Source organism: Rhinoraja longicauda, chromosome 23 (assembly GCF_053455715.1).
Source record: "Rhinoraja longicauda isolate Sanriku21f chromosome 23, sRhiLon1.1, whole genome shotgun sequence".
Taxonomy (NCBI): Eukaryota; Metazoa; Chordata; class Chondrichthyes; order Rajiformes; family Arhynchobatidae; genus Rhinoraja; species Rhinoraja longicauda.
In genome coordinates this window covers 34113844-34134722 of record NC_135975.1, presented here as the reverse complement: position 1 = coordinate 34134722, position 20879 = coordinate 34113844, and positions in this window count along the sequence as shown.

The window sequence follows — 20879 nt, the reverse complement described above, 5'->3', positions numbered from 1 at the left end:
CCCACCCCCACTCGCACTCTCCTCCACTCCCCCATTCCCCACCACCCCCTTTCCACCACTCTCCCCTCCCCCCATTCTCTCCTCCCCAAGCCTCACTCTCACTCTCCCAAGCCCCCCTTTCTCCCACTCTCTCCTCCCCCCACCCCCCACATTCTCTCCTCCCCCAGCCCCTCTCACGCACCCCTCTCTCTCCTCCACCCTTCCTCCCCCATTCTCATCCCCCTCCCACCCCTACCCTCCCCTCCACCCACTCGCATTCTCACTGTCCCCTCCCCCCCACCCCCACTCTCCCCTGACCCCCACAGACCCCCTTCCCCCCACTCTCTTCCCCCACCACCACCCCCTTCCTCCCACCCCCCCTCTCTCCTCCCCCCAACCCCCCCCCCCCACTTTTCACTCTCACTGTTCCCTTCCCCACCACCCACCTTCCCCCCCTTTCCCTCCCTCCCTCTCACCCCCTCTCTCTCTTCCCCTCATCACCATCCCCTCTCCCCCGCTGCCCCCCCTCCTTCCCACCCCCACTCTCTGCTCCTTCCCACCCCCACTCTTCCCTGACCTCCACTGTCCCCCTTCCCCCCACCACTCTCCCATCTCCCCACCACCACCCCCTCCCCTGTTGTCCCCTTTCCCCCACCCCTCCTCCTCCCCACCCGCACTCTGCCCTCCTCCCCAGTCCCACTCTTCCTCCCACCCCCACTCGCACTCTCCCCTACCCCTCTTTCCCCAGCAGCCCCCTTTCCCCATTCTCTCCTCCCCACCCCCTCTCTCCTCCCCACCCCCTCTCTCCTCCCCACCCCCTCATTCTCTCCTCCCCAACCTCTCTTCCCCACCCCCACTTTCCCCTCCACCCCCCTTTCCACCACTCTCTCCTCCCCCAGCCCCACTCTCCCCCACCCACCCCCGCTCCTCTCCCCACCCTCACCCCCTCCTACCACTCCACCCACTCGCCCCACCCCCATTCTCACTGTCCCCCTCCCCCCACCCCACTGTCCCCGCTTCCCCGCTGTCAGTCCCCCTTCCCCCCACCCCCACTCTCTTCCCCCCACACCCCTCTCCTCCCCCTCCTCCCTTCTCCCCACACCCCCTCTCTCCTCCCTCACCCTCTCCCTCCTCCCTTGTCACACTCACTGTCCCCTTCCCTCCACCCACCTTCTCCCCCTTTCCCTCCCCCCACTCTCCTCCCCCCACACTCCCCTCCCCGCAAATCTCTCCTCCCCTCCCCATTCTCTCCTCCCCCAGCCCCTCTCCCCATCCCCCTCTCTCCTTCCCACCCCTCTCCTCCCCCCACCCTCCCCTCCACACTCGCCCCACCCCCATTTTCACCGTCCCCTTCCCCCACCCACCTTCTCCCCCTTGTCCTCCCCCCACTCTCCCCCTTTCCCTCCCCCCACACTCCCCTTCCCCGCCAATCTCTCCTCCCCTCCCTTCCCCCATTCTCTCTTCCCCCATCCCCCCTCTCTCCTCCACCTCTCCTCCCCACCTTCACCCCCACCCTCCCCTCCACACACTCGCCCCACCCCCATTGTCCCCGCTTCCCCACCCCCACTGTCCCCGCGTCCCCCACCCTCTTCCCCCCACACCCTCTCCTCCCTGTCTCCCCCTCCTCCCCTTTCACTCTCACTGAACCCTTCCCCCACCAACCTCCCCCTTTTCCTCCCCCCACTCTTCCCTGACCCCCACTGTCCCCCTTCCCCCACCCTCTCTTCTCCCCACCACCACCCCCTCCCCAGTCCCACTCTCCCCCTCGCCCCACTCTCTCCTCACCCACTCTCACTGTCCCCCCCTTTCCCCACCACCCTTTCCCCCACTCTCTCCTCCCCCCCACCCTCACCTACCCCCACCCTTCCCTCCACCCACTCGGCCCCCACGTCCACTCCCCTCCGTGGAGCCGTTGGCGGCGAAAGACACTTACCGAGCGTGGAGGAGGAGGTGGGACTACTCGAGGCGGGCAGCGGCGGATCTGGGAGCGTCGGGAGGGGAGAGAGGCGCGGCGAGAGGCGCGCACAAGATGGCGGAGCGTGAGGAGGCCGCCATCTGTCTGAAGTAGCGACGGGCCGTCGGTGGCAGCGGCCATCGTCGACGCCGCCATCGGTGGAAGCGGCCGCTGAAGGAGGAGGAGAAGAAGCTGCCCGCTGCACTGCGGCCTGTGTGCGGTGACGGTGCTGGGCACGGGCGGGAGGGGGGACTCGAGGACGTCGTGGAGTGGGTTGAAGGGACGGATGATTGGACCATTAGTCCGACCATCTCCCTCCTGCTCGGGAATGTCCCCCGGGTGGAGGAGAGTGAGGAGAGTGAGGAGAGTGAGGGGAGGGGAGGGGAGGCGGTGATTGCGGGCGGGCGGTTCCACTAACGGCGTCCATCTTGTTAGTGCGAGTGAGGAGAGGCCGTGCGTGGTGATGTCAGACGCACAGCACTTTGGAAAAATGTGTTTAGAAATGACAGTTTTAAAGTTTAAAATGTCTGTAACTTAAAAAATATACGACCAATTTAAACAGAACTTGTTATAAACAGTGGCCAGGGCAGTGGTGATTAAGGTGGCGCTAACATTGTGGCGCTGTGGTTTACCGTTGTGGCTGCAGGTCCACATGTTATACATATATCTGCATGAGTTGTGGGGGAGGGGGGGCAGCGCGAGCTCATCTCACAGGGGCATTGTGACGTCACACGCTGAAGACCTATAAATCGGTTAGAAATTAAATGTTTAAACTTTAAAACCTCTCTAATTAAAAAAAATATACGACTAAATTAAATGACCCTGTTATAGGCACCGGTGGCGAGAGTGGTGATTAAGGCAGTGCACAAATTGTCAGTTATTAAAGATGGGATGGCAGCACATTTGGAAAGTGGTGAAATCATTGGACAAAGTCAGCATGGATTTATGAAAGGTAAATCATGTCTGACGAATCTTATAGAATTTTTCGAGGATGTAACTAGTAGAGTGGACAAGGGAGAACCAGTGGATGTGTTATATCTGGACTTCCAGAAGGCTTTCGACAAGGTCCCACATAAGAGATTATTATGCAAACTTAAAGCACACGGTATTGTGGGTTTAGTATTGATGTGGATAGAGAACTGGCTGGCAGACAGGAAGCAAAGAGTAGGAATAAACGGGTCCTTTTCAGAAAACAACATCATCAACACTGGACGCTACGCTTGCAGAGGAACTTAGCGGCCTCAGAATACTCTGCCTGACCTCGACCTCGGCCTCGAGTGCTGCCCCCCGGCTGGAAAGGAGACGCCGCAGGCGGTGTGAGAGGAAGCAGAAGAGAGGTAAGCGCGGAGGCATCCGGGCTAGGCTAGCGGCTAGCCCACACAGACCGGCTATTCCGAGCATGCTAATGGCTAATGTACACTCACTGGACAATAAAATGGACACTATAAGACTTCTCCGGTCGACCCAGCGTGAGGTGAGGGAATGCTGTGTTTACGTTTTTACGGAAACATGGCTTAATGACAACATCCCGGACTCCGCTGTTCAGCTCGACCGGCTAACATGCTACCGATCGGACAGAGCTACGGTTAGCGGGGGGAAGACTCGCGGCGGCGGTGTGATTGTTTACATCAGTGATGCTTGGTGTCGGGACGCTGTGTTGGTCTACAAACACTGTTCACCGCTGGCGGAGTTTATGGTTGTGAAGTGCCGGCCTTTCTACCTCCCGAGGGAGCTAACAGCTATCCTGTTAGTCGCTGTTTACATCCCTCCCAGTTCCAACAACAAGGACAGAGAGGAGGCACTCTGCGAACTGTACCGGGCCATCTCTGAGCAGCAGACAGCACACCCAGATGGCTTTCTCATCGTAGCTGGGGACTTCAACCATGCTAATCTAAAAACTGTCATGCCCAAAGTATACCAGCATGTTGATTTCCCAACACGAGAAAACAACACCTTGGACCTTGTCTACAGGACCATCAAAGGAGCATACAAGGCTTCCCCCCTCCCCCACATCGGCCTCTCTGATCACCTCACCGTTCTGCTGCAACCGGCATACAGACCCCGGGTGAAAGACACCAAACCGGTTTCAAAAGAGGTACGTGTGTGGTCAGAGGACAGCACAGCTGCACTCCAAAACTGCTTTGAGACTACAGACTGGGACATGTTCAAGCAGGCAGCAACATACAACAACACAACCAACATTCAGGAATACACAGAGACAGTTACAGGCTACATCACCAAATGCATTGATGATGTGACCCACACCAGAGCCATCACCATCCGGGCTAACCAGAAGCAATGGCTGACAGGGGAGGTCCATGGGCTGCTGAGGGTCCGCAACGTTGCCTTCAGAGAGGGCAATCCAGCCGGTCTCAGAGCAGCCAGGGCCAACCTTTTCAGTGGCATCAGGAAAGCCAAACAACACTACACCCGGCGCATCACAGCCCACTTCAGTGACAGCAGAGACACACGGAGCCTGTGGAAGGGTATTAGGACTATCACGGACTACAAACGCTTACCACAGACCTGTGACAGTGACACCTCTCTCCTGAACGACCTCAACGGTTTCTTCGCACGCTTTGAAGCACAGAGCAACACACCTGCGCAGAAAACAACTCCCCCCCCCCAACGACCAGGCTATTTGTCTGTCTCCAGGCAGTGTGAGGAGCACACTGTTAAGGATTAACACCCGGAAAGCTTCTGGACCTGACAACATTCCTGGTCGTGTGCTAAAAGACTGCGCAGCTGAGCTCACAGATGTCCTCACAGACATCTTCAACATCTCCCTGAGCCAGGCTGTTGTTCCCTCGTGCTTCAAAGAAACCACCATCATACCTGTGCCCAAGAAGTCTTCTCCATCCTGCTTCAACGACTACCGCCCTGTAGCGCTGACTTCAACCATCATGAAGTGCTTCGAGAGGCTGGTCATGAAGCAGATCAGATCCAACCTCCCCCCCTCCCTGGACCCGTTTCAGTTTGCATATCGAGCTAAGCGGTCCACTGAGGATGCCATCTCCTCTGCTCTACACCCAGCCCTCACCCACTTGGACACTAAAAACTCATATGTTAGGATGCTGTTCATAGACTTTAGCTCAGCATTCAACACCATCATCCCCCAGCAGCTGGTTTGTAAACTAACAAATCTGGGCCTCAGCCCCCTTCTCTGCAACTGGCTGCTGGACTTCCTCACTGCCAGACCTCAGTCTGTACGGGTCGGCAGCAACACATCGGACACCATCACGCTGAGTACGGGTGCCCCACAAGGATGTGTGCTAAGCCCCCTGCTCTTCACCTTGCTGACCCACGACTGCACACCCACCTACAGCTCCAACCACTTCGTCAAGTTTGCGGATGACACAACAGTGGTAGGTCTCATCAGCAACAACGACGAGACCCACTACAGGAAGGAGGTGAACCAGCTGGCCGCGTGGTGCACAGACAACAATCTCTTCCTGAATGTGGAGAAAACAAAGGAGATTGTTGTCGACTTCAGGAGAACGCACACCCAACACCCCCACCCACTGACCATCAATGGTGCTGCTGTGGAGCAGGTGAGCAGCACCAAATTCCTGGGGGTGAACATCACCGAGGATCTCTCCTGGAGCAACAACACCACGTCCATCGCCAAGAAAGCCCAGCAGCGCCTCTACTTCCTCCGCAAACTGAAGAGAGCGGGAGCGCCCACACCCATCATGTACACTTTTTACCGAGGCGCCATCGAGAGCATCCTCAGCAGCTGCATCACTGTGTGGTTCGGAAGCTGCACAGCCTCCAGCCGCAACACCCTGCAGCGCATAGTGAACACTGCTGAGAGGATCACTGGCGCCTCACTCCCAACACTCCTGGTCCTTTACACCACCCGCCTCACCCGCAAAGCATTGAGCATTGTGGGTGACCCCTCCCACCCCTCCAACAGCCTCTTCACCCTCCTGCCTTCAGGGAGAAGGTTTCGCAGCCTGAGGTCGAGCACCACCCGACTAAAGAACAGTTTTTTCCACCAGGCTGTCAGGATGCTGAACTCTCTCCCCTCCCTTCCTCCTCTCTCCTCTGCCCCCATTGGACCTGGACTTTAACACCCCACACACACGCACATCCAGCACCAGACACTTTTTTTTAACGCTGCTATGGACAGGCTTTGCACTACTGTATTGTAATATATTCATCTTCATCTGAAGTCATTGAAGTGACTATATTTTATATTTTATGTTGATTGTTGTTTGCTGTGCCTTTTTAATTTTAACTTAATTTTATGCACTTTGTTCCTCGGGATTGTGGGAAACGGTATTTCGATTTTCTGTCTGTGTAAACTGGCTGAGGATTGACAATAAAGTTGACTTTGACTTTGACTTTGACTTTGAATGGCAGGCAGTGACTAGTGGGGCACCGCAAGGCTCAGTGCTGGGACCCCAGCTATTTACAATATATATTAATGATTTGGACGAGGGAACTGAATGCAACATCTCCAAGTTTGCGGATGACACGAAGCTGGGGGGCAGTGTTAGCTGTGAGGAGGATGCTAGGAGGCTGCAAGGTGACTTGGATAGGTTAGGTGAGTGGGCAAATGCATGGCAGATGCAGTATAATGTGGATAAATGTGAGGTTATCCACTTTGGTGGCAAGAACAGGAAAGCAGACTATTATCTGAATGGTGGCTGATTAGGAAGAAGGGAGATGCAACGAGACCTGGGTGTCGTGGTGCACCAGTCATTAAATGGTATGTTGGCATTCATAGCAAGGGGATTTGAGTATAGGAGCAGGGAGGTTCTGCTGCAGTTGTACAGGGTATTGGTGAGACCACACCTGGAGTATTGCGTACAGTTTTGGTCTCCTAATCTGAGGAAAGACATTCTTGCCATAGAGGGAGTACAGAGAAGGTTCACCAGATTGATTCCTGGGATGGCAGGACTTTCACATGAAGAAAGATTGGATAGACTCGGCTTGTACTCACTGGAATTTAGAAGATTGAGGGGGGATCTTATAGAAACTTACAAAATTCTTAAGGAGTTGGACAGGCTAGATGCAGGAAGATTGTTCCCGATGTTGGGGAAGTCCAGAACAAGAGGTCACAGTTTAAGGATAAGGGGTAAGTCTTTTAGGACCGAGATGAGAACGTTTTTTTTCACACAGAGAGTGGTGAATCTGTGGAATTCTCTGCCACAGAAGGTAGTTGAGGCCAGTACATTGGCTATATTTAAGATGGAGTTAGATGTGGCCCTTGTGGCTAAAGGGATCAGGGGGTATGGAGAGAAGGCAGGTACGGGATACAGAGTTGGATGATCAGCCATGATCATATGGAATGGCGGTGCAGGCTCGAAGGGCCAAATGGCCTACTCCTGCACCTATTTTCTATGTTTCGAGGTATATGGACCAAACACAGGCAGGTGGGACTAATGCAGATCCGACATGTTGGCCAGTGTGGGCAGGTTGGGCTTCCAGGTGCCCTTAAGGGCGGAACGGTGGCACAGAGTTACTGCCTTACCGCGCCAGAGACCCAGATTTGATCGTGACTACGGCTGTCTGTATGGAGTTTGTACGTTCTCCCGGTGACCACCAGGTGGCGCCAGCAATGGCTGCCTCACCAACAGTCTGTCTGTCCTTTCCTTCTTTGTTGTTTAATAGTATGTGTTAAATGTATGTTTTTAGTGTTCTTTGGTTTATGGTTTATGTGGAGTTTGGGGGAAGCTTTTTTTAATCTCTTACCTCGACGGAGATACGATTTTTTTCCGTATCGTATCTCCGTAGGCACTGCAGCCTAACATCGAGGAGTTGGCGGCCTTTGCTGGAGACCGGCTTCGAGAGCTCCACTCTCGAAGCCTACAGAGAGTAGGCTTCGGACTGACCATCACGGAGCTCGCAATCCCTTTGCGGGGATCGACCTCGGAGCTCCAACTACGGGAGCCTGCGGTCTTTAACATCGAGGAGCTTGCAGTCTCTGGTGAGACCGACTTCAGGAGCTCCAAGCCGCGGGAGTTTCGATTGCTCCGACACAGGAGCTTCGATCACCCCGATGCGGGAGCTTCGATCGCCGGCAGTGGGAGCTTTGATCGCCCGACAGATGGTTCGACCGGCCCGACCGCGGGAGAATAACGAGGAAGCAGATTGGACTTTTTTGCCTTCCATCACAATGAGGAATGTGGGGAGTCCGCTGCGGTGGATGTTTGTGTTAACTTTTATGTAGTTGTGTGTCTTGATGCTTTTTGTTTATTATGGCTGTATGGTAATTCGCATATCACCGTACCTTAATCACGTGACAATAAAGGGCCTGTCCCACTTAGGCGATTTTAAGGCGACTGCCGGTGACTAGGCTGTCGCCGACAGTTCGCTGGGTGTCGCGGGCATGATCGTGAGGAGTCTTCCAAAGATCGTAGTGGATCTCAGCGCGTCGCTGAGAAATCATCCGGTTTGAAATTTCTCGGCGACAGCTGGCTTGTCGCCAGGTATCGTTGCTTATTGCGGGCGCTGTCACACGCTGTCCCCAGGTTTGCTAGGTTCTCTAAGATGCATTTAGAAGCACATAATATTGAAATAAGTAAAGCCATTTCAAAATACCATAAAATGCTTGTGTTTAACCAATTTATTTATCGTCAGGACATTTGGAGGCGACAGTTTGACGCTCTGTAAGTGTGGGAATTTTGCGATGTTTATGGCCATCAGCCATTACAAAGTGGGCTCCCAACCCAGATATGCAACTCAGAAACCAGATATGCATCTCCCGTACATTTCCAAAGAATGGCCACACACTTTTCACAAAAATCCACTTAACCACTTTTTAAATTATTATTTTTAATACAGCTATTAGTAAACTGGAAGTAAATCCAGTTTATGCCTTGTTACAGTGAAGCTTGGTTTTTAAGTAACCCATACAAAATGTTATAGTTCAAAACTCTCAAGTACTTACTGACTTGTCAGTGATTTCATCGAAAATGAGGACGCCGGAGAAGCATTGACAGCGTGAGAATTTCACGATGTTTCCAAAGACGGTGTAATCTCGACCTGACTCGGCATTGTCGTGGTCATTGTCGTGGTCATTGTCGTGGTCATTGTCGTCGGGTAAAAGAAAATTTTGCCGATCTGCTACGACTTTGACAGTCGCCGGCAGTCGCCAAAAAAATCGCCTAAGTGGGACATGCCCTTAAAAAATCTTTGAAACCTTTGACCTGTCTAAGCTTTGTCCTAGATCTTCGGTTTCCTCCCACACTCCAAAGACATACAGGTTTGTAGGTTAATTGGGTTGGTATTAGTGTACAATTGCCCCTAGTGTGTATAGGATAGTGTTAGTGTGTGGTGATCGCTGGTCGGCGCGGACACTAACAAAACTAACAAAACTAAACTAAACTAAACTAAACTAATCCACACAGAGAGCACCAGAAGTCAGGATCAAACCTAGCCATAGACACAAAATGCTGGAGTAACTCAGCGGGTCAGGCAGCATCTCTGGAGAGAAGGAATGGGTGACGTTTCGGGTTGAGACCCTTCTGCAGAATGAGAGTCAGGGGAGAGGGAGTCTGTAGATATTGAAGGGTAAGGTGTGAAAATGACAGATCAAAGCAGACGATGCTCAGGGAAACGTAGAATGGTTCATTGTTAGCTGTGGGGAAGGTGACAACGAGGCAGTAATGTTAGTAACATTAATCAGGAGGACAGTGAAACCCGTCGCAGAGCTAGAGTGAGGGAGCGGCCGAGAGAGAGGGAAAGCAATAGTTACTTGAAGTTAGAGAAATCAATATTCATACCACTGGATTGTAAGCTGCCCAAGCAAAATATGAGGTGTTGTTCCTTCAATTTGCTTTGATCTCTGGAGCTGTGAGGCAGCAGCTCTACCCGCTGCACCATCGTGTAGGGTGGGTGGGATTCCCAATGACAGGGCTTCCTGTGTTGACATTCATTGGTTTCAACTACTCGCTGGTGCAAGGAAACATGAGTCAGGGTAGATCAACTGATTCATCAGCAATGACCCGTGAGGGACATTCACAGCAGTTAGAGTGTCTGTGTGTGTATGTTTGTGTGTGTGCGTGTGTGTGTGTGTGCGTGTGTATGTTTGTGTGTGTGTGTTTGTGTTTGTTTTGCGTGTATGCGTGTGTATGTTTGTGTGTGTTTGTGCGAGTGTGTGTGTGTGGCTGCGTGCGTGTGTATGTTTGTGTGTGTGTGTGTGCGTGTGTGTGTGTGCGCGCATTTGTGTGTGTGCGTGCGTGTGTGTGTGTGTGTGTCCGGGTTGACAAACACTTTAACTTTCTTCACTGTCAGAGTTGCAGGAACAGCACCTCACATTTTGCATGGGCAGCTTGCAGCCCAGCGGTATGAATACTGACTTCTCTAACTTGAAGTAACCTATAAAATCGTCCCCCTTACCTTAAACCCACGTTCTCGTTTCCCCTACTCGGGGCAAGAGGCACTGTGCGTCTACCCGATCTATTCCTCTCATGGTTTTACACACCTCGATCAGATCACCCCTCGTCCTCCTGCACTCCAGGGAATAGAGTCCCAGCCTAGCCTGTTCTTGGTTCCAAAACCTTTGGAGCTGTTACTAGGGTTGCCAACTGTCCCATATTAGCTGGGACATCCTGTATTTCGGGCTAAATTGGTTTGTCCCATACGGGACCGCCCTTGTCCCGTATTAGGCCCGGACGGCGCTGTAGTCCCGGACGCTGTAGGCCCGGAGGCCAGGGCGCCGTCTAACAGAGGTTGCGTAGTAACCCGCCTCCCGGCCCGGGCGGCTGCAATTGGTGGAGCGGAAGCACGTGGCTGCTGGCTGGGTGAGGTCACGTGGGGCGCGGGGCGGTGACATCACCCTTTGTCCCATATTTGGGAGTGAGGAAGTTGGCAACCCCAGCTGTTACCCCAGCCAATGTTTCTTTTATATAAATAATGTTTCACTCCACATCTATTGTTGAACCCCGAGAAGCACACGATAATGTGGATGTTTGGTTGCTTGGGGACAGTTCTCTCAAATGATCGCTCAGTAAATAAGAAGGTGTTTTTGAAAGTCTTCATCGGGACTCGCCGAAGAGATTTTTTTCCCACCGTTATTGAGGTGCTTCTGAAATGCAAGTTTAAGCCAAACAATCCTTTTTTTAGTTTTAGTTTAGAGATACAGCACGGAAACAGGCCCTTCGGCCCACCGGGTCCGCACCGACCTGCGATCACCGCAATTAATGCTATCCCACACACAATAGGGAGAATTTAAAACTAATACCAAGCCAATTAACCCACAAACCTGTACGTCTTTGGAGTGTAGGAGGAAAGCGAAGATGTTGGAGAAAACCCACGCGGTCACGGGAAGAATTTACAACCTCCATACAGACAGCACCCGTAGCTACGACTGAACCCGGCTCTCTGGCGCTGTAAGCGCTCTAAGGCAGCAACTCTACCGCTGCGCCACAGTACAATAATTTGTTAGAATTCATATTGTTGTACACAGCTGCGACATCCCAAAAGATGTAACAAATATTTCTTAAATACTGATGTATTAATATTATGAAACACACAGTTAATGTGTCCTGCACCATTGCTATTGTGAGGATGTGGCAATATTACAGATTGAGACTCGGATCCACGCAAGCTGCAACACAATTGGTGAATCTCGGGACACTGCGGATCCTGGAATCCAGAGCAAAAAACAAACTGCTCATGGAGTCATAGAGTGATGCAGTGTGGAAACAGGCCCTTCGGCCCAACTTGCCCACATCGACCAACATGTCCCATCTACACTAGTCCCACCTGCATGTGTTTGGTCCATATCCCTCCAAACCTGTCCTGTTCATGTACCTATCTAATTGTTTCTTAAACGTTGTGATAGTCCTTGCCTCAACTACCTCCTCTGGCAGCGTATTCCATACACCTACCACCCTTTGTGTGAAAAGGTTACCCCTCAGATTGCTATTATATCTTCCCCTTCACCGTAAACCTATGTCCTCTGGTCCTCGATTACCCCATTCTGGGCAAGAGACTCTGTGCATCTACCCGATCTATTCCTCTTGTGATTTTATACACCTCTATAAAATCACCCCTCGTCCCCCATCCGGGTGCTCCGGTTTTCTCCCATACTCCAAAAACGTACAGGTTTGAATGTTTATTGGCTTTAATAAAAATGTGTAAATTGTCCCCAGTGTGTAGGATAGTGCTAGAGTACGGGTAATCGCTGGTCGGCACGGACTCGTTGGACCGAGGGGCCTGTTTCCAAGCTGTATCTCTAAAGTCTAAAGTAAACATAGAAAAATAGAAAATAGGTGCAGGAGTAGGCCATTCGGCCCTTCGAGCCTGCAAAAGTGGCAATAATATACCATCACCATATTAAATGACTGTGAGGAAGTTGGCAGAAAAGCAACCTGACAATCAACGTAAATTTCAGCTTAATGTTCAAGTCCTAAGTTCTGAAAAATGGATATATTTTTTAACACGGGTGGCACATTGGTGCAGCGGTATAACAACCTGACAGCGCCAGAGACCCGGGGTCGATCCTGACTACGGGTGCTGTTTGTACGGAGTTTGTACGTTCTCCCCGTGACCTGCGTGGGTTTTCCCCGAGATCTTCGGTTTTCTCCCACACTCCAAAGACGTACAGGTTTGTAGGTTAATTGGCTTGGTATAAATGTAAAATTGTCCCTAGTGGGTGTGGGATAGTGTTAATGTGCGGGGATCGCTGGTCGGCGCGGACCCGGTGGGCCGAAGGGCCGGTTTCCGGGCTGTATCTTTGAACTAAACTAAACTAAACAATGTGTAATATAACATGTTAGTTGTTTCAAATGGTGGAACATGGTAGGTAAGTCCCCCCAGCGTTTTGAAAGGTGCATGAATAACAAAATGGCAAACAAGTTGGCCTTGTCTGAGACCCTCTTGACTCATCTCCTCATTTAGTCTCCATTTCTCACCCTTTCTGTCAGCCTGCATCTTAAGAAGGGCTTGAAGACGTCCCAATCGTCATCTATCCATGTCTTCCAGAGATGCCTGGCCCGTTGAGATACCTCAGCAGTGTGTGTTTTTTTTTGTTGTAAATACAGCATCTGCAGTTCCTTGTTTTGGTTGAGGTTAGAGATACAGCGTGGAGAAAACCCACATGGTCACAATCACAATCACAATAATGTTTTGCAACATACAAGGAATTTCATTTGTCACACAGTCATAACAATAAAAAGCAACAGGACACATACAATACATTTTAACATGAACATCCACCACAGTGACTCCTCCACATTCCTCACTGTGATGGAGGGCGAAAAAAAGCTCAATCTCTCCCTTCTTTGTCCTCCAGCGGTCGGGGGCCTCTAACCTTCCGTTGGCGGGAGGATCTTGACTCCCGTAGCCGGCGGTGGGCCTTCCTCGTCAGGACGATCAAGCTCCTGCATGGGGGGGTGATCTCAGCTCCCCTGCGCTGGGCGATCTACCCCGGGAAGGGACTAGTCGATCGTCGTGCGGCTTGGAGCTCCCGACCGGTCTCAATCTGAGACTGCGAGCTCCGCGATGTTAAAGTCCGCAGGCCGCGGTTGGAGCGTCGATCCAGGCAAGGGATCGCCTGCTCAGATGGGGCTCAAAGTCAGTCCCAGGCAAGGCCTCCAGCTCCACGATGCTAGGCCGCAGAGCGACCGGAGAAGCGATCCGAAAAGCTATCGCATCTCCGGCAAGGTAAGAGATTGAAAAAAGGTTTCCCCCGACCCCCTTCCCCCCAAGCCCAACATAAAACAAACCAGAGAACATTAACACAAACTTTAAAAACTTACCAAAAATAACAAAAGGAGTTCAAATAGAACAGACAGACTGTAGGCGAGGTGCCCCCTGGTGGAAGTGTGCTGGGAGTACTTGCTGGAGGGACTCAGCAGGTCAGGCAGCATCTGTGGAGGAAATATACAGGCGCTGTTTCAAATCGCACCCTTCATCAGACTCCAATCAAGTTGAACAAAGCCATAGGGAACCTAAAGATATGGAAACGTGGTTGTTTCCCTTGTTTAGATCTCAGTTGCACTTAGCAACATAAACCTCAATAAACAGCAGCTGGTCTGTAATCTCCAGGGCAGACATGCTGTGCCAGATATCAGTCAAACAGAGAGTGGGAAGGAACTGCAGATGCTGGTTTACACCGAAGATAGACACAAAATGCTAAAGCAACTGCAGTTATTCCAGCTTCCCACTTGTTCCCTACACCCACCACCCTTTCATATCATCATATCATATATATACAGCCGGAAACAGGCCTTTTCGGCCCACCAAGTCCGTGCCGCCCAGCAATCCCCGTACATTAACACTATCCTACACCCACTAGGGACAATTTTTTACATTTACCCAGCCAATTAACCTACATACCTGCACGTCTTTGGAGTGTGGGAGGAAACCGAAGATCTCGGAGAAAACCCACGCAGCACACGGGGAGAACGTACAAACTCCTTACAGTGCAGCACCCGTAGTCAGGATCGAACCTGAGTCTCCGGCGCTGCATTCGCTGTAAAGCAGCAACTCTACCGCTGCGCTACCGTGCCGCCCATTTGTGTGAAAATGTTACCCCTCAGATTCCCATTAAATCTTCTCCCCCTCACCTTAAACCTATGTTCTCTGGTTCTCAATTCCCCTACTCTGGGCACGAGTCTCTGTGCGTCCACCCTCATTTATTCCTCTCATGATTTTGTACACATTTTTAATTAATTCCCCCCCCACACCTGTGTTGGCAGTGAAACTGGGGTGAAATTGATGACCCTGAGACCCTGAATCTCAGTTACTGAAGAAGGGTCTCGACCCAAAACGTCACCAATTCCTTTTTCTCCAGAGATGCTGCCTGACCTGCTGAGTTACTCCAGCATTTTGTGCCTGTCTTCAGTCAAAAAGCCATTTGTCCACAATTTTCTAACAATTCTCTAACAACTTTGCATCCAAGGCGTTCATGAAAAATCGGATTTTAGGAGAGGTTCTGGCTGGCATCAGAGGATGGCCCTGGAAACGGAGCAGAGCCAGAACAGTGACTGGTTTACAGAATTATTCCAGGTATAACACGATATCCAAGTCCCATGGTCTTTCAGTTTAATTTAGAGATACAGCGCGGAAACAGGCCTTTCGGCAAACCTAGTCTGTGCCAAACAGTGGTCCCCGTACACTAACACTATCCTACACACTAGGGACGATTTACATTTGTAGCAAGCCAATTAACCTACAAACCCGTAAGTCTTTGGAGTGTTGGAAGAAACCGTAGCACCCGGTGAAAACCCACACAGGTCACGAAGAGAACGTACAAACTCCGTACAGACAGCACCCGCAGTCAGGATTGAACCCGGGCCGCTGGCGCTGTAAGGCAGCAGCTCTACCGCTGCGCCACCGTGTCACCCTTTATGTTATTAATCGTCACAGACACCAGGCGGTCTAGCATTTTACATCTCCCGTCACTGTCTTTCGACTGTTGTCCATGTGTTAAATATTTCATCAATCAAAAAACAAACCGCTGGAAGGATTCAACATACCGAGCAGCATCTGCGGGGAGAAAGGAAATGCGGATGTTTCCGGTCAAGACCCTGCATGGATTTTTGCCCTCCACACAGATGCTGCTCGACCCACGGAGTTCCTCCAGCAGTTGAATGTGAATGTGACTCCACAGTGAATGTGAGTGAATGGTTGGGCTCTGGAGAGTGTTGTAGAGCAGATGGATCCAGGAGTGCAGGTACATAGTTCCTTGAAGGTGGATCGGGGGGTCATAGAGGCGTTTGGCCCATTGGCCTTCATCAGTCAGTATAGAAGTTGGGAGGTCATGTTGCAGTTACACAAGACGTCGGTGAGGCGCATTTAGAGGACTGTGCTCAGTTCTGATCACCATGTTCTAGGAAAGGCTTTGTTAAGTTGGAAAGAGTGCAGAGAAGATTTACGAGACTGTTGCCAGAACTCTAAAGTCTGAGCTATAGGGAGAGGTTGAGCAGGCTGGGACTTTATTCACTGGAGCGCAGGAGGATAAGGGGTGATCTTATAGAGGTGTATAAAATCATCAGAGGAATAGATCGGGTAGACTCACAGAGTCTCTTCCTGAAGTTGTAGATTTGTAGAGTGTAGATTTTCAGGTGAAGGGGGAAAGATTTAATAAGAATCTAAGGGGTAACTTTTTCACACAATGGGTGGTGGGTGTATGGAACAAGCTGCTGGAGGAGGTAGTTGAGGCAAGATTTAAGAAGCAATTAGACAGGTACATGGATAGGAGATATGGGCTAAACGCAGGCAAGTGAGACTAGTGTAGATGGGACATGTTGGTCGGTGTGGGCAAGTTGGGCCAAGTCTGTTTGCACACTATATGACTCTATAACATTATTTGAATTACCTAATAAATGAAAAAAAGGTTTCTTTATACTTCACTTGTCTAACCCGTTTTTAATAGTACACATCTCCTCAAAATTCTCATTCGCTCCTCTCAGTGGCATTTATTACACCCCCAGTTCTCCGGTGTTTCTTCCTAGATAGGGTGCCTCCTACCTCCCAACATGCTGAGGAATGTCTTGTGACTTCTGCAGGTCCTTCAACTCCTGATGCCTACACCAGCATGCAATGAGATCCCTGCTGATCTGTATCTTGGCAATGTCACCTCTTCCACAGCCAACAATGGACCATTGTGGGCTCCACCGTTCCTTGGTCATCGGTGCCAACTCTGATTTGATCTGAACCTTTTCATACCTCTAGTTTCCCTCTCCCTTGCCTCTCAGTCTGAAGAAGGGTTTAGATTCGAGATACAGCGCGGAAACAGGCCATTCGGCACACCGAGTCCACGCCGTCCAGCGATCCCCGCACATTAACACTATCCTACACACACTAGGGACAATTTACACATACACCAAGCCAATTAACCTACAAACCTGTACGTCTTTGGTGTGTGGGAGGAAACTGAAGATCTCGGAGAAAACCCATGCAGGTCACGACCCGAGACGTTGTCTTGTCACGCTGCCTTGCCCGCTGTGATCCAGCGCTTTGTGTGTTTAGTTTATAGATACAGCGCGGAAACAGGTTGCCGAGCGACCCCCGCACATTAACACTATCCTACACCCACGAGGGACAATTTTTACATTTACCAAGCCAATTAACCTACAGACCTGTAGGTCTTTGGAAGCCGAAGATCTTGGAGACAACCCACGGGGAGAACGTACAAACTAAGTACAGACAGCGCCCGTAGTCGGGATCTAACTCAGGTCTTCGGCGCTGCAAGCGCTGCAAGGCAGCTACTCTACCGCTGCGCCACCTTGACCGCCCAAAGGTTCTGTTCTGAACCTTTTCATACCTCTAGTTTTCCTCTCCCTTGCCTCTTCATCTGAAGAAGGGTCTCGACTCGAAACATCACCTATTCCTTTTCTGCAGAGATGCTGCCTGACCCGCTGTTACTCCAGCTTTTTGTGTCTATCTTCTATACCTTGACTGTTTGTCTGCCTTGCTTCCTGATGCGTTAAGGGCAGTTAATGAACAAATATCTAATCAATCAACACACTCAAAAAAATTGAACTTGAAGTCATGAAGAGGTCTTGGCAGAAAACTCATCAACTTTTTTCCCCTCAATTTTCAAGCTTTTATCGTTTACTGATATTTCGAGTTTAAGTTGTTCCTAATCAGATACGGAGCTTGGTTCTTTTACAGTTGCTCGTGTTTTAGTGTGGTTTAGTTTAGATACAACGCGGAAACAGGCCCTTCAGCCCACTGAGACCGCGCCGACCAGCGATCCTCGCACATTAACACTAGGGACAATTTATAATTTTACCAAAGCCAATTAACCTACAAACCTGTACGTCTTCGGAGTGTGGGAGGAAACTGGAGCACCCGGAGAAAGACCACGCGGGTCACGCAGAGCGCACAAACTCCGAACAGACAGCACCTGTCGTCAGGATCGACCCAGGTCTCTGGCGCCGGAAGGCAGTAACTCTACTGCTGAGCCATCGTGCCGCCCCAGACACATTCATTCGGGCAATAGACAATAGGTGCTGGAATAGGCCATTCGGCCCCTCGAGCCAGCATGGCCATTCAATGTGATCATGGCTGATAATCCACAATCAGTACCCCGTTCCTACCTTCTCCCCATACCCCCTGACTCTGCTATCTAGCTCTCTCTTGAAAGCATCCAGAGAATTGGCCTCCATTGCCTTCTGAGGCAGAGAATTTCACAGATTCACAACTCTCTGACTGAAAAAGTGTTTCCTCATCTCCGTTCTAAATGGCCTACCCCTTATTCTTAAACTGTGGCACCTGGTTCTGGACTCCCCCAACATTGGGAACATGTTTCCTGCCTCTAACGTGTCCAATCCCTTCATAATCTTATATGTTTCAATAAGATCCCCTCTCATCCTTCTAAATTCCAGTGTACACATGCCTAGCCGCTCCAGTCTTTCAACATATGACATTCCCGCCATTCCGAGAATTAACCTAGTAAACCTACACTGCACGCCCTCAATAACAAGAATGTCCTTCCTCAAATTTGGAGACTAAAACTGTACACAGTACTCCAGGTACGGTCTCACAAGGGCCCTGTACAACTGCAGAAGGACCTCTTTGCTCCTATACTCAACTCCTCTTGTCATAAAGGCCACCATGCCATTAGCATGGTGAGAAGGCTACCGCGGGGAGTAGATGAGGTGAGGATCATATAGGCCTTTAAGGAAAAGCAGAATGGAAGGATGTGTGGATGACATAGGCTAGGTGGAGGGTGAGAGAACATTAATACTGGCACAAGCCAGTGGGGCCAATGGCTGTTTCTGTGCTGTAATTTCCAGGCGGCTGCGGACTGGGATCGTGGCCGGAGGCCTTTACCGAGGTGCTGCGGTCTCGATGCGTCCCGGATCGCCGCGTAGAAGCCCGGGTCGGGGCCCGGCTGGGGCCTCGCGGGTCGGTTGGAGGAGCTGGGCCTCGCGGGTTGGAGTCCGGGTGGGCGGAGCGGCCGACGGAGCCCACGGCTGGGCACCACGGAGGCGTGAAGTGGGGCGTGGACAGCGCTGAGGCCTCGGCGGTGGCGGCGAAGTGGCGGCAGCGGTGAAGCCTCGCGACGGTGGGGCCCCGGCGGCGGTGAAGCCTCGCGGGTTGACTCACGGTCGACGAGAGCGTGTGGTAGAACAATGGAGGAGCCGGCGTGGGGGGGGGAGAGAACAAAAGGAGGAGCCGGCATGTGGGGGGGGGGGGGGAGAGAACAAAAGGTGGAGCCGACGTGTGGGGGGGGGGGGGGGAGAACAAAAGGAAGAGCCGGCATGTGGTGGGTGGGGGGGAGAGAACAAAAGGTGGAGCCGGCGTGTGTGGGGGGAGAACAAAAGGAGGAGCCGGCGTGGGGGGGGGGGGGGGGAGAACAAAAGGCGGAGCCGGCGTGCTTTGTAACGTTGTCAGTGCCGTAGGTGGCTGCTATTTGTGTACATTGGATATGCAAGCAAAGAATCTCACTGTGCCTGGTCACACGTGACAATAAAGTATTCCAGTCCATGTAATATGAACTGCCCAAACACCTCTTGTTATTTGCACCTCATTACATTTAATGCATTCCATGCTATTAACAAAGCAGGAGGGCGATTAAGTGGTCATTGCACCCATATTAACGAGGTTCTCCCAGCCTTGGGCAGTCGTCCAGTCCATGCCTGGAGGTCCTTGGAGGGAAGCCAGCCTTGCACTGACTTCCAAGAAAGCAGCAGATGAGGTTGTCAGCACACTTCCTGGAAACATTCAATGGGTCATCTGCTGCAGAAACTATTTGTTTTGTTTTTGTCCGCACTGCCACTCTAAGGGGAGGTTGACGAGCCTGCAATTGGCTTTCTGCTGCATTGAGCTCAATGTGTCGGGAAAAAAACTGCAGATGCTGGTTAGAATCGAAGGTAGACACAAAAGGCTGGAGTAACTCAGCGTCTGAAGAAGGGTCTCAACCCTAAACGCCACCCATTCCTTCTCTCCCGAGATGCTGCCTGACCCGCTAAGTTACTCCAACATTTTGTGTCGACATTGAGCACAATTCCTGTCTCAGCTGCGGCTTTAGTGGCAAACCTGCCAAGTCCCACACACACACGTTATCTTCCTATAGATGGTTGGGTTGCAACTCCTGATGGTGTTTGCAGCTACTAAATTAAGACAGATGCCATACTTCCAGTGACAAGAAAAATATTTTCTCTTCAGTGAGATAAGACTGTGTGCAACGGTTCAAGGGCCCTGTGTATGTAGGAGGAAGAGATGATAACATCAGAGTGAGAGGGACTGGCTGAACAGTGAAAAGACCCAGATTCCACCTGGGAACCAGACTCTGGCAAAGATTCAAAGCTATGTATGTATCCATCCGGCCTGGCTGCCTTCTTTCAATGCCTTCTTTGCCTCTCTCTTTGTGTTCCCGAAGTGCTGGAATCAACACCAAATGCTCTGTCTGTTTTATTGTGGCAGATTTATTCGAGTACGCAGACAAGTCTCCTCACGCTGTTCCAAGCAATCTGTTTCCAGTCAGCACTCGGCATTTATTTCCCTCCCCACCTCTCGGCTGGTCAATAAATTCCCCTCGGAACAGGTGGTCATTAGGGCAGGTTATATTTTCACCGCGAAAGCCAGTGGTTTGCCTGCCAACACTCCTCGGTTACCGTGATGAGTCAAGAGTATTTCATTGTCGTAGCACCGACAATGGAACAATTAAATTCGTACTTGCATCAGCACCAAGGTTGCCAACTGTCCCGTATTAGCCGGGACATCCCGTATTTTGGGCTAAATTGGTTTGTCCCTTGACAAGGACCACCCTTGTCCTGTATTAGGCCCGGGAGGCCGGTTGCTACGCAACCTCCGTTAGGCGAACACACTCCGTTAGCCTACACTGTCCCAGCTGACAGCGGCCCGTGGAGCAACCCGCCTCCCGGCCCAGGCCGCCGCCATTGGTGGAGCGGAAGCACATGGCCGCTGGCTGGGTGAGGTCACGTGGGGCGCGGGGCGATGACGTCATCTTGTCCCATATTTGGGAGTGAGATAGTTGACACCCCTAATCAGCACAACAATCGCTAAAAATACA